The sequence below is a fragment of the Aulonocara stuartgranti genome, assembly GCF_965226115.1.
Source record: "Aulonocara stuartgranti genome assembly, chromosome: 11".
NCBI classification, from domain to species: Eukaryota; Metazoa; Chordata; class Actinopteri; order Cichliformes; family Cichlidae; genus Aulonocara; species Aulonocara stuartgranti.
In genome coordinates, this window is record NC_138947.1 from 31,086,394 (window position 1) to 31,100,629 (window position 14,236).

A 14,236-nucleotide genomic window follows, 5' to 3' on the forward strand; every position below is an offset into this window, starting at 1 on the left:
TTACCTTCAAGAGCAGAGTTTCCTTTTGTGGTGTTCCCCTACTGGTCTTTCTCAGTGACACATGAACAAAGATTTTAGTGGGTAGCAAAGTTTGTGTTTTTACTTTTGATTTATATTTCACCAATGTAGTGTTACTGGTCCATTTGTAGAATTTTTTTTCCTGACGAACAATCGTAACATTAGAAATGATTTGTTAGCTTTGTGCATCTCTGTAATGCTTCTTCTGAGATGCTGTGAAGGCTGGTAGGACTGAGGCATAGTTCACAGCAGAGCTGGTCAGAGAAAGAGAAGTGGTACAACCCACACTTTCAGTCTTATTTGCTTAACTTTGGTCTGAGGGACCCAGGGTCCTTGAGCAGTGTGGTGTCATATGCCGTGGGAGTGTCTGGTCGGGTGTGGTCCAGGTTCCTGTTGCCCATTCCCTGGGGTTGAGTTGGCCAGCTAATAACCTGCTTCCAATTTCCGGGCCTCCATCTGGAGGGCTTTTAAGCCAGCGCTGCCTGCCACTCCTCACCAGTTCGTCTTGCTACCACTAGTGGTAAACTTGATCTCCACTGTGTTTGGCATCCGTCTGCCTGGATCTTGGATTAATGTGTTCTCTGTCTCCAGTGTTCTCCAGATACATCACCCGTCGTGCTCATTAGCAGAGCTGGTTCTTTTTTCACCCCGTTCTCCAGTCTGCCTAGAACCCTAGGACTACATACTCACCATCTCCTCAGCCTGCCCTCCTGCCCGTGCTTTAATGGTGGATCTCTCTCCTCTGAACACCCTGGAACCTGGACCAGCTGATCCCTGGGACGCTCCCACGGCAACCCCTCCTCTGCCTAATAGCTGGTGTTTCCAAGTAAGAACAAGACTCTCCACTAGAACCACTCAACTCAGCCCTTTAATTGTTTCCCAGATCAGTAAAACCTCTCTCCTGTGTTTGCAGAAGTTCCCGCCCATGTTCTCCTTGTGTTCCATGTCCGTTTCTCCGACCTCCGGTCTCCCTCAGTTCCTGCGTATAGTTTCTGCTAGACCCAGCCTTGTTTAAGTACTTTTCCCCTTCAATAAAATCAATCAATCAATCAATCAAGGCTTTATTCGCCACGTGTAGGTTGCCCTGCAGTGAAATAGGACACCCCCCCCCCCCCCAACCTTACACACACAACACAGACATCACATGGGGATACAGGTCGGAGATCGGTAGCGTTACAGAAGAAAAACCCCACTGAAATATACACTACAATGGGAAAGTACAGGAGGAAAAAAAGAGACCTCTACTCACGCTGGGCTCCTGGGAGGACAGCATGAGAACAGAAAACAAAAAAACTACTCTGCACAAAAAAGCACATAAATGTCCACAGCACAACATTATGGAACACGTGACAAGCCACAGGGTCGGGTGGAAGGTGAGGAGTAATCCAAAGCAAACACAGCAGCCATCCTGCCCAGTGCTACCATTCCAGCGCGGGCTCAGACCCGTCGTGTTCCCAGGAGGGAACAAGCATCGAAGGCGTTTGGAAAGGGAGGGGGGATGAGTGTGTGCATATCAGTGTATATGTATGTGTGTGCGTGTACATAGTTCGAGCAATTGAGTCTGCTCTTGAGCCCACAGCATTCTTGTTTGTGACATGTGGACTCAATTATTATTATGTGTTTTCGCTGCATTGTGCTGCTGTGTGTGTCCACATTTGTATGTATAGGCAGGCATGTGTGTGTGCAGTGGTATTCTGACAGGCACCTTCAGGCCTGGTGGGTGTGGCCCTGCTAGGGGGGCTGGCCACACCTGAAGACCATGCCAAGCTCGTTGGGTGAGCTATTTAAGAGCATGAGGAAGCTCCTAAGGGCAGGGGATTGTTGAGTTAGACTCTATGTTAGTGGTTCTAGTGTTAAGTGTATGCCTGCTGGAGTTTGGTGTCCTGACAGCTGCGTCTGTTGTTTTTCGTCAGGAGGAGAGCGTACCACAGGACTGCAGTATGCACAGGGTGTGCGGAGACACGGGAGCAGAGAGCAAGGAGTACAGACACTTGGGAGAAGGCACAACACAGGAGTTGAGGGAGCGCACTAGAGATTTATTTACTTCACTATAAATAAAAGCACTATTCCAGGATTTCGGTCCCTTCTCCAAATGGCAAACCATGGCAGGTATTTGCTAGAAAGCCAGTCAGAAAGTTAAGCAATGGATTAGGCTGGACAGCCTATCCAGCTGATGAGGCTTAAAGGACATATGCAGCTGATTGTTATCGGCATAGAAATGATAAGAAATGTCACTAAAAGATTGAATAATACTGGCTAAAGGAAGCACATAGAAAGAAAAATAATTATGGACCCAAAACTGAACCCTACAGAACCCCACAGGTTAGGGAGGCAGTGTTAGAGGTGAACTTGTCAGTCCTATACCAGCCAAAACCTCAAGCCTGTTAAGTAGAATTTTGTGGTCAATGGTATCAAAGGCTACACTGAGATCAAGCAAAATGATCACAGAACAATTCCCTGCAGCAGCCATTAAAAGATCATTATAGACCCTTAAGACAACGGTCTCAGTCGAGTGCTGCTTTTGAAAGCCAGGTTGAAAAGAGTAAAAAGCCTTTAATCTGCATAGTAAGATTCTGAACATGATTTTCTACATTTTTTTTCTAGTAATTTGCTTATAAATAGCAATTTTTGAAATAGGCTGATAATTAGAGCTGGGATAGAGAGTCTGTTTTTTCAATAGAGGAGTCACCTCAGCATGTTTAGAAATAGGATGGAAGCAAGCAACTGGGCAATTTTAATACACTGCTCCTGTTGTCAGTTTTGGTGTTTTGGTAATTTCTAATCTTTAGGTTTTGCTTCTTTGCCTCCCTTGTGTTCCTTGCGTTACATCTAGTTATCCTGGTCTCAATGTTTGTGTATTCCATGTTTTACCTCCAAAAGTTCATTCTGTTCATCTGGACATAGCGTTTCGTGGGAGAAACGTTTCGTCACTCATCCAAGTGACTTCTTCAGTCTCACCTGAGATTCAGCCTCAGATGCTGACAAAACAGGATTATTACTAAAAGTCTGCAAATGAGCTCTTCAGTTAAAGGCTTCCGGGCAACAAAAATCCTCCAGAAGGCACAGCATCATTTGCGTCTCAACTGTTCCGATACTCCTGACACGTATGGGATCACCACAGGTTTTCAGTGTTGGGTAAGTTACTTTAAAATAGTAACTTAGTTACATTACTAGTTACTTCTTTCAAAAGTAACTCAGTTACTTCAAGTTACTCGTTACTTTCAAAGTAACTAGTTACTAGGGAAAGTAACTTTGGTTTTACTCAGAATTCTCTTGTTAATGTGTTTCTTCCATAACTTTGCCAGTCTTCTAGCTTGCTTACTTGCCACAAGTGCACTGTGCCACCTACCAATAGAAAGGAAACGATAATGTGCATATTTCCACGAGAGAAATCCCACGCCTGGATCGTCATTGACTGCTGCCATGATTCTAGCCTACGTCACAGAGTCATGTGCGCCTTTTACATCCAACACAAAAACTGCAGTCGTGGTGCTTTCGATTGTACTCAGAACTCAGAAATTCTGCCTTCTGAATAGGAAGATGTAGGCAACACCAGACTGCAGATGAGCTGCTTACAGGGCTGGACTGGGACAGAAAATTGGCCCGGGCATTTTGACTAGAGACTGGCCCACCATTAACAGGGAAAGGGGGCACAAAGAAATACTTTTCTTTCTTATTCCCATTTAAAATGTCTAGCTTTTAAAAAATAATTATCTGAATCTTACAACAAACGATTGATAGATTGATGCATATATACCATCAACACAGTGAACATCACTGTCACAACAGTGTTTATTTTCATTCAAAGGCTTTATGATTTTTCCTATAATGGTGGGCCGGTCTCTAATCAAAATGCCCAGGCCAATTTTCTGTCCCAGTCCAGCCCTGTATGCAGCTCATCTGCAGTCTGGTGTTACCTACATCTTCCTATTCAGAAGGCAGAATTTCAGAGTTCTGAGTACAATCGAAAGCACCACGACTGCAGTTTTTGTGTTGGATGTAAAAGGCGCACGTGACGCTGTGACGTAGGCTAGAATCATGGCAGCAGTCAATGACGGTCCAGGCGTGGGATTTCTCTCGTGGAAATATGCACATTATCTTTTCCTTTCTATTGGTAGGTGGCACAGTGCACTTGTGGCAAGTAAGCAAGCTAGAAGACTGGCAAAGTTATGGAAGAAACACATTAACAAGAGAATTCTGAGTAAAACCAAAGTTACTTTCCCTAGTAACTAGTTACTTTGAAAGTAACGAGTAACTTGAAGTAACTGAGTTACTTTTGAGAGAAGTAACTAGTAATGTAACTAAGTTACTATTTTAAAGTAACTTACCCAACACTGCTCACAACACAGTTCTGAATTGTATTCAGACAGGACTGAGGAGAAAGAAAATGAAAAAACATATAAAAAATGACAAAAGGGTTGGGAAGGGAGTGCGATGGAAAGCACCGGGCATTAGCCCAAGGGTCCTGCCCTTCTGTAGGCACACCACCTGCAGGAGGCGCCGTAGGGTTTGTCTACTGCATACATATGTTATGTCATTTTAAGACAGATTTGGCCAAGACAGCAGCAAATATATATATATAGTAAATATAGCATCACAGCTCTATAACCTCTTAAGACAATTAAGGGGGGGAAAGAAGCGTGTTGCATCAAAATGTCTTCAATATACACACATAATTCCAAGGTCAAAATGGGAGATGCCCCCTAAGGTGGTCCAGAATGACCGAACTTAGATCCTGTGGGACTTCCAGATACAGACGGACAAAAATGTTGATAGCTAACCAACCATTTATAGGCTGTGTCCAAATTCAGGGGAAGGATGCTCCGAAGGATCCTACGATCATTCGACGGCCGGGTAGGACGGAAGTGAGCCGCTGTGAAATTGGACAGCCTTCTAGCCTTCGTTCAAGTCCGTCCTTACTTCTGTTTTTTCTGCTCACTAATGCCACAGCGCGAAAACTTTAAAATTGTTGTCTGCTACAGAGTTACAAGTATTATATTAGTAGTAATATAGCATCCACCATCTCCTGCTTGCATATTTCTGAAAACATCGTACTGGTGTAGATTGAGCCAGCCCTGCAAACACTGTGGATGGACGATGCAGTGGACAGTGGGAGGAAGCATCCTAAAGCTCTCTTTGCAGACAACCCTGTGTGATTCTCCACTCTATCTTATTCAGTCCCCAAAAATCTATGCAAGGCCGAAGTGTCTTATCCTTCTTTTCAACAAAAAAGAACTCCGCACCCAAGGGCAACGTGGAGGGTCCAGTTATACCAGTTGCCAATGAATCAGTGATGTAATGTTCCATGGATTCTTGCTCAGGCTTAGAAATGTTGTAAAGCCGACTAGTGGGCAAGGGAACACCAGGGATCAGATCAATCCTACAGCCGTACAGCTGGAGTGCGGGAGAAAGGAGGCCTTCTCTTTGCTGTATACCTGGGCCAATATAATGCTAACATTGAGCTAACCATTAAATACCTAGGGCAAATAACCATGGTTTCAGGATATGTTGATGTGTTTACGTGTGATGTACATGATAGTGAATGGCTTAGTGTTTAGTACTGTAAAGGCAAGTCATTTATAGCAGAAATGTCATATTTTGTTTTTCATTTCTGTTTTACAGTTTTACAGTGCTTACAGTAACCATCTAAAATGTACCTGCTGACTCCTGGATGTTTATTGTGGACCTGTTATGCTATCTGCCAGTCTAGAAACCAGCTTTACACCCTAGTCAGGGCAGAATAACCCTTAATTCCCTAATTACATCCTTAGGTAAAAAAAATGTACATGAAGAGAGATAAATGGAAAATTCAGTTTAAAAAAATAAAATGAGCAATAGTTTGTAGGCAGAGCATAACTCACATCTCCTGGCTTTACTTTTTCTGCATAAAACAACTGTAAAAGTCTATTCATCTCATTAATAGCCTTACAACTCTTTGCACCCACTTCTGAACATTGGGTTGGAAGGTATAGGAGGACCACGTCTCTTCCTGTATGGAAAATGTTTTGTCTGTTTTTTTGAATTCTCATGGGAAACTGAACAGCTGGCAGTTGTTAAACAGAGCATCAACATTTTCTCTAAGTCTTTAATCGTTGTGTCTTTGGTGGAAATGCATTGGAAACTTGTCACTTTTCTGTATTCTGGATCAGACTCTATTCCTTTGTTCAAAAGGAATTCCTCCTGCTTTTCATTTCACCTCGAGGTAAATGTGTTTCTCATAGAAACAAATGGGGACGAAGTAGCAGGTGGATATTATGCAGACTGCAGGACCTTAATGATTTTGAATAATCAAGATGAAGTATTCCTGCTGCTTTTTACCTAATCTGACAGCAATAATGTGTGTGCGCTTATTTTGCCCACAGGCTAAGAACATTTCATCTTATAAACACTATAAATCTTGTTTCATTTGTTTACTTACTCTTGATAATATTTGGCTTTGGAAATCTGCCAAAAGTACTTATGCTTCAGAAATGACAAATGATTTCACCCTTGCCTGTGTAATTGTAATTGTAAGAGAGGGCAAATGTCAGAGGACACTGACTTTTGCAACTTAGTCATGTGCTGCTGTGTTTTGTATTATTAACACGTGTTCTGTTATTGGCTATTTGATAATAATCTTCTTGTGTTAGATGTATTACATATGGGATCAAGTCATACACATTTGACACTTCATTTATAAATGCAGAATAACAAAAAAGATGGTGGTGTAGAGGCTAAGCCTACGCTTGAAGCCACTGAGATGGTCGTTAACGGGGGTGACGCGATGTCACTGGTATGCATGAATTAAGTTCACAGTCCAATAACTCCAGCAGTATGTATCTTGTCCTTTTTGGTCTTTATTCCGTATCGACTTAGCATAACAGCGCAACGGTCACAAACTGTTTGCCTTCTCAATGACACACCTGACGCCAATTACCTTAAATACCTTTACATTACATAACCAAAACAGAAAAAGGTGACCTCTAGTGACCACATAAGGTATTAACCAAAGAATGGCTCCTACAGGTGGTTTTGTGCATTCATGTAGTGATCATGAAATTTACATTATATGTGCATAGGCAGTAAAGTCATAAAATACTCTGGCCATACTAATTTAATGATGGTAAGCAAAAAAATAAAAAAAAATCACAATTGTCATTGTCAATAGGGAGTCAGTAGGGATATATGCACAAACACACATCTATATCTATCGATCTATCGATCGATCTATCGTCCCGATTGAAAAATAGCAAGAAATTATGTTTTGAATGGTTGGATCTTAACAAGGTTCCAAGTAGAACTTCAACATGCAACAAGAAGAAATGGGAGTGAGACAAAAACATTTTTTGAGCATGCACTTTATTGAAAACAACACTTGAACTGAAACGGGCTTTTCAAATCTTAGGACCACACCCTCAAAAAAAACCCTGTAAACCCCCAAAGCAGAAATCAAAGTTCCAAACATGAACTTAGTAATGAGTAGCTCCACCGTTATTATTGATCCCTTAAAAACTTTGTTGTGGCATGCTTGATGCAAGCATTTCCATGAAGTAAGTGTGAACATTTCTCCAAGTGGTGAAGATGGCCGCACAAAGGGCATCTACTGTCTGGAACTGTTGTCCATTTTTTTTAAACTCCCCTTGTCATCCATCCCCAAAGGTTCTCTTTTTTTTTTTTTTTTGGCCTGTCCCGTTTGGCTCTTTTGCCATCAGAATTGTTGTCTAAAGGCAAAGAAAGATGCCCAACGGATTTACTTTACCAAATTGACCATCCCAGCCTTGCCGTAATGGTCCATTTGATTCACCTTTTATTGTTTATTTTATTTTCACTTACTGAATACGGGACAGACTTGACTGGGGGAAAGAAGGGGAGAAAGAAAGAGGGAAAGAGAAACAGCTGAGAAGAGGGACGGGGGAGAAGGGTAAAAGACAAAAACCAACAGAATGAGCAGAGAAATTTTAAAAAAAAAAATAATGCATATATCAATCACCTGGGTCACCTGCTGAGAAAGAAAAAAGAAAACAAGCAGAAGAGAACAAGAGTAATAGAATAAACAACATCACAATGATATATGGGAATATGACAGTAAATACTAAATATTAAACATTATTGTGCAGCACATAAGATCAACAGAACACAGTGTGCTTTGAGGTAGGAGCCAAAAAGGGTGTAGTTTGTGGGTGTGATCACCCGTGTGTACACCTGTGAGCATGGACGCGTTTGTTTTTTGTTTTTTAAAAGGTTCCTTCATGTAATGATCTGCTAGAGGGTGTGGGGGGGCCACAGCCCCGTCCTCTAGGGCATGAAGCAGGTATGGAGGAGATCAAAACTCCAGACATCCAGAGGCCCCCAGAACACAAGAGACCAAGGAAGACCAACAGAGGGGCAGCTCTTTCTGTCCCAGAAAGAGCTGAGGAGAGTCCCAGATGAGGGCTCACTCAGCAGCCGCGGAGCAGAAGCCAGGGGGAGTTGCAGTGACGCGCCCGTGAGCTCCGCCGGCAGCCAGCCGTGCCTGAGTGACCGAGCCCCAGGCCGAGAGGCCGGGGGTACCCCACCTCCGAAGTGGCCCGAGCAAGCCCCAGGCTCCAGGCCCCGATAAGTGGCCGCCAAGGAGTGAGCCGGTGTGTACCTGGACGCCCATCCCCGGACACAAAGAACCACCAACGCACCGATGTCTGAGGGAGTCCGCCACTGGCAGGGGAAGTGGTGGTAGGGGGAGATAGGCCTCCAAACCTTGGAGGGCCTAAGATGTCCCCAGAGAGGTGGCGCCTGACACCCAACCTGACATATAGACACAGAAATACAGGCACACACATATACAAACATCCATTCCCACCCTCATGCTCTCATATCCCCAAAGGTTCTCAGTTGGATTTAGATCAGGGGAACACACAGTATAGTCCACATATGACTGTGTGGCCACTACCAGGTCCACCACCATCATCAAGTTTGCTGACGACACCGTCGTGGTGGGCCTGATCTCTGATAACAACGAGACGGCCTACCTGAAGGAGATTAGGAATCTGGAGAACTGGTGCCAGAGGAACAACCTCCTTCTAAACGTCAGTAAGACAAAGGAGCTGATAGTGGACTTCAGCACTAAGCAGGAGAGGAACTACCAGACCCCCGTCATCAACGAGTGCCCAGTGGAGAGAGTGGACAGCTTCAAATACCTCGGAGTTCACATCACGCAGGACCTGTCATGGTCCTGTCACATCAACACCGTGGTGAAAAAGGCCCGACAGCGTCTCTACCACCTCAGACGCTTGAGAGACTTCCAACTGCCCTCCAAGGTGCTCAGGAACTTTTACTCGTGCACCATAGAGAGCATCCTGGCGGGAAACATCTTAACCTGGTTCGGGAACAGCACCATGCAGGACAGACGAGCTCTACAGAGGGTTGTGCGGTCAGCTGAGCGCACCATCCGCTCCGAGCTCCCTGACCTGCACTCAATCTACAGCAGGCGGTGCTGGACCAAGGCCAGGAAGATCGTGAAGGACCTCAGCCATCCCAACAACAGACTGTTCTCTCTGCTGAGGTCAGGAAAGCGATTCCGCTCCCTGAAGACCAACACAGAGAGACTGAGGAGGAGCTTCTTCCCGCAGGCGATACGGTCTCTCAATCACACCACCACACAGTACTGACCCACACATATGGTTCTTACACACACACTGGACTTTCTGGACTTTGGTTTTGCACAACACTGGTCACTATATTCTTCATTTCCGGTTAATACTTGTACAGCTGCTGTTATTGTGTATATATTTATTTATATTTAGATTTCTTCATACATTCTTATATAGTTCTATATTGTGTATTGTGTATTTTGTTGTACAGTTATTTTATTTTCAACTTTAATTTATATATTTATCTTTATCTTATTCTTCCCAGTTAAATTTACCCTTCATTCTAATTTGTGTTGTACAGTTATTTCATTTTTAACCTTAATTTATATTTTATTCCTTCCTAGTTAAATTTACCCTTTTAATTTTTCATATTTATTTCCTATCTTATTCATAGCCTTTTCCTTTTTTGTTTTCTTTAGGTCACGAGCAGTTGTCCAAGCATTTCACTACATATCGTACTGTGTATGACTGTGTACGTGACAAATAAAATTTGAATTTGAATTTGAAAAGAGTAATCTTATTCTCCTGGAAGAAGTCCCTTCTCCTGCAGGCATTGTGTAATATAGCGATGATCTGTTGAAAAACCCAGTCATTACCACACAGACGAGGGCCCTGAGTCATGAGGCGTTCTCTCTGCAACATCTGGACATAGCCAGCGGCTATGACCTCCTGCACCCCCCCTCGTCAAGCTCCATTGTTCCACTGAAAGAAAAAGCACCCCAGACCATTATGGCATCCCCTCCACTGTGGCACATAGAAAACATCTCAGGTGGGATCTACTTGTCATCCCAGTAATACTGGAAACCATCAGGACCATCAAGGTTACATTTTTTCTCATTGGGAAATAAAACTTTCTTCCACCTCTCAGTGTCCCATGTTTGGTGCTTTCTTGCAAAGACCAAACAGTCAGTTCTGTGGCGTTCAAGCAGACGAGGCCTTTGAAGACGTTTTTTGTTTTTGAAGCCCTTCAGTCTCTGATGGTTGTGGGGCTGCATTCGGCACCACTAATGGTCTTAATTTGTGTTGAAGATCGTTCAGTGTCTTGACGGACAGCCAGTTGGATCCTCAGACTCAGTGCTGGTGAAATTTCTTCAGGTCTTCCACTTGCCTTTTTTGTTCCATAACCTGCAGGATTATTTAAGAAATTCCAAATGACTGTCTCACTCTCACTTGCATCCCACCTTAGCAGCAATGGTGCACTGCGAGAGACCCTGCTTATTCAGTTCAACAACCCAACCACGTTTAAAAAGGGAATGTTCTTTTGCTTTTGCCATCAGAATGTCATGACAATGTGACTACCTGACAGAAAATGACAATGAATCCATGTTTTTGCACAGATTTGGCTTTTTAAAGGCTGTAAAACAGTTGATCAGCTGTAAAACAACTGGTTTCAGTTTAAGTGTTGTTTTCAGTAAATTGCATGCTCAAACTAATGTTTTGTCTCACTCCCATTTCTTCTTGTTGCATATTGAAGCTCAAACCTTGTTAAGATCCAACTATGCAAAATATGATTTTTTATTTTTATTTTTCAAGTACTCTGATCGGGACTCTATATATACTATCTTAGGTACGTCTTAGATGGACGTACAATGGTTCTTCGTTTATCGTGGGAGTTACGTTCTAAAAATAACCCGTGATAAGTGAAATCCATGAAGTAGCCAACTTTATTTTTTTACAATTCTTATAGATGTTTTGAGGCTGTAAAACCCCTCACTAGACACTTTATACAATTTATACTCAGGCACGAACATTTTCACACCTTTCTCTCTTGTTTAAACACTCAACACAATTTAAGTGAGATCAAACCATTGAACAGTTTTAAATATCCAATGATTAGTGGTTCAGAATGTGCCTTGTTTTCCCCAACACTGGGATGCTCTTTGCTATTTTTGTTTTTAGATTTCTAACATGAGGCTTCCAGCAGATTTTGCAGTCTGACGTCACACCCCTTCTATAATATTTTTTCTGATTATAAATAAAACATTCTAGATGTGGTAGAAGTGGAGACTATATAGACTTTATAACCTTAATTCTTTATTTGTAACAGGGACAATGCATTTTAATAAACATTGCTTTAAATGTACCAGATTTAGCTATGAGCCAATTTTTTATCTGTAGTTCCCAGACAGAAAGAAAAGATAACAGAAACACAAGCAAAGGTTGCAGGGCATAGACCCTTATCGTGATGGAGCCGAGGCAGTTTGTTTTCAGTAATCTCTAATGAAAAAAGAAAATATAAACAAACATAAATGATTATGATACTGAATGCCTGATAAACATCTAAAACAGGAAACAAAGTCTTAAATGTTGTTGTGATCATAAAAGTTGGGATCAGATACTGAACAAAACTAAAAATAGATATATATTTAGTAAAACTAAATACTAACATATGCAAGCAAATATGCAAAACATTTTCTCTCTCTTTTTTTAAGATGCCTAAATTAAGACTAAAACTAAATGGCATTTTAGGCAAAAGAGGGAAATGTCACAATTAACAATGGTGGAAAAGACTAAGGTGAGAAGAGTGCAATTGAATTTAAGTTATACAGTATATAATAATATGTAAAAATAAAGAATAAATAATTATACAAAGCTGCAAATGTTAAACACAATAAAACACAACAACCATAACTCGTATGTCATATATTAACAGGGAATATGCCAGACTGCTGTTATGCTAAATAAGTAAGAAAAAATATGAAAATTCACATGATGGTCTTACAAGGAACTCAGTGGTATTCCAGTCATAATAAATATATTGACTGAATGTGTTATCTTTATTATATAGTTAATAGTTTAAATGCCCACCTCTCTTACCTAATATGGCATTTGTGGGACAAGTCACATGTCCAAGTGTTGTGTTACACAAAGTCGACCAGAAACAAATGTAATACTTATTTTGAAATTACTGACTCATTCTATTTTCCAGGAAGTGGCATTTTACAACCACTTTTAGTTCCATAATCGTACAAACATAGCACAAACTGCAACTGTGAGTTAAAGAGACATGAACAACTTTAGCTACTTCCATCTAATTAACATTATATATTTTTATACAATTCAAACAATCAGGTTTAGAATGATTTCCTCTGGAGTAATGTTTCTTTTGTTTCTTTGTTTCTTTAAGTCATTGCAAGCCTTGAACATTAGCATTTAAAACTGAGTTGTATTTGTGTTTACTGACTTATTGTAAGTGTGAGAGTGTTTCTCCTCCTCCTGGACGACAGTTTTGAATACATTCATAATGGATTTGCAGACTTCTTTCTTAATAAAATCTTATTCCATAAACACATGCAGCAGTGGATTCAGGCAGCTGTTGAGAAAGGCCATATTGGTGGCCAAACGGATGCCAATGATACAATTTGAAGTATCCATTTTTTTTAGCTATCACAATTTGATCCATAATATGAATAGGAGCCCAGCACAGAAAAAAAACAACGACTCAACTGGGTGGCCAGTGGTTTCTTATGAGATGATTGTTTTGATTGTGACAACATAAGAGGAGACAATGACAGTGGATGGGACTGCAAAAAGCACAAGGAACCGGGCGATGATAATGGGTGGATGATGAAATTGTCGCTGTATATTGGGAGATTCTGCATTACAGTCATCAGAAACCACGTAGCTGTTTAAGCAGAGAGTTTTGCTTTCATTCTTACACGCTTGCTCTGTGTCCATGATGATGGAATATGGAAAGCCGATCATCAAAGCCACCCCCCAAACACCCAGAGTCACAACCCTTACATACATTTTTTTAATCACCACCACAATGTAGACACTATCAAACATGTTCAGAATAAGTACCATGGTGTTGTGCTTACATATGAGTTTGCCAAAAGGCCAGTGGAAGTCTAAAGCAAGATTTATTAAATTAAGGGGTATAAATGCTACAAAGTAAATGAAGTTGGCCACAGGAAGGTTGAGGTACCAAAATGTGGGTACTGTTTTCCTTATCTTGAATCCAGTCGTCCAGATAACCAGTACCATTCCTGAGCACACCAAAGACAAATATCAGGAAGTGAAAAATGTTAGACACAGTAATGAAAGACTTTCTAATTTCACTAGTGGTTGTACTGGTGTTAATACAAGAGTTAATGGTTTGTTATTGTTGGTCTCCATCATTTTCTTGCCAAAGTCAGTTATAGTTTGGTTATACTCAATTAATTACCCCCAAATAATTACTTGATGTCAAATACAGTTGAAGTTACAAAGAAAATGAATTTTGTCGACATGAGCCCCCAGTGCTAAAACAACACGAATAGTGATCCGGATTAAGGCACTAAACTATGCCAAATTACAAAAATTACAGTAGTAATGAGTAAAAATAAATAACTAAAAGTGAATAAGAGCAGTAATAATGTCAAGTTATGAGGTTAATTAAACATTTTAAATGTTCAAAGTTATCGAAAATTTATCTAGAGGCAAATTATAATACAAATATAGGGCGTTACTACAAAGTGAATCAATATATTCAAGGTTCATTCCATGTATTTGAGTTTTATTCAATATATTCAAAGTTCATTTTATTCCATTTATATTTATGTTTATTTGACTAGATTTTTATCTTAATCTGAATAAATGTCTCTGAGAATATGCATTTGTATTTGCTTTCA

General features: G+C 41.1%; 1 pseudogene across 1 annotated transcript; it reads right to left on the reverse strand.

Annotated features, from left to right (window-relative positions):
• Positions 1–12,776: 12,776 nt before the first annotated feature.
• Positions 12,777–13,713, reverse strand: LOC309718033 (chemerin-like receptor 1; annotated as a pseudogene). The gene has a single exon. The product of its transcript is annotated as a chemerin-like receptor 1 (transcript).
• Between the last annotated feature and the right edge of the window lie 523 nt (positions 13,714–14,236).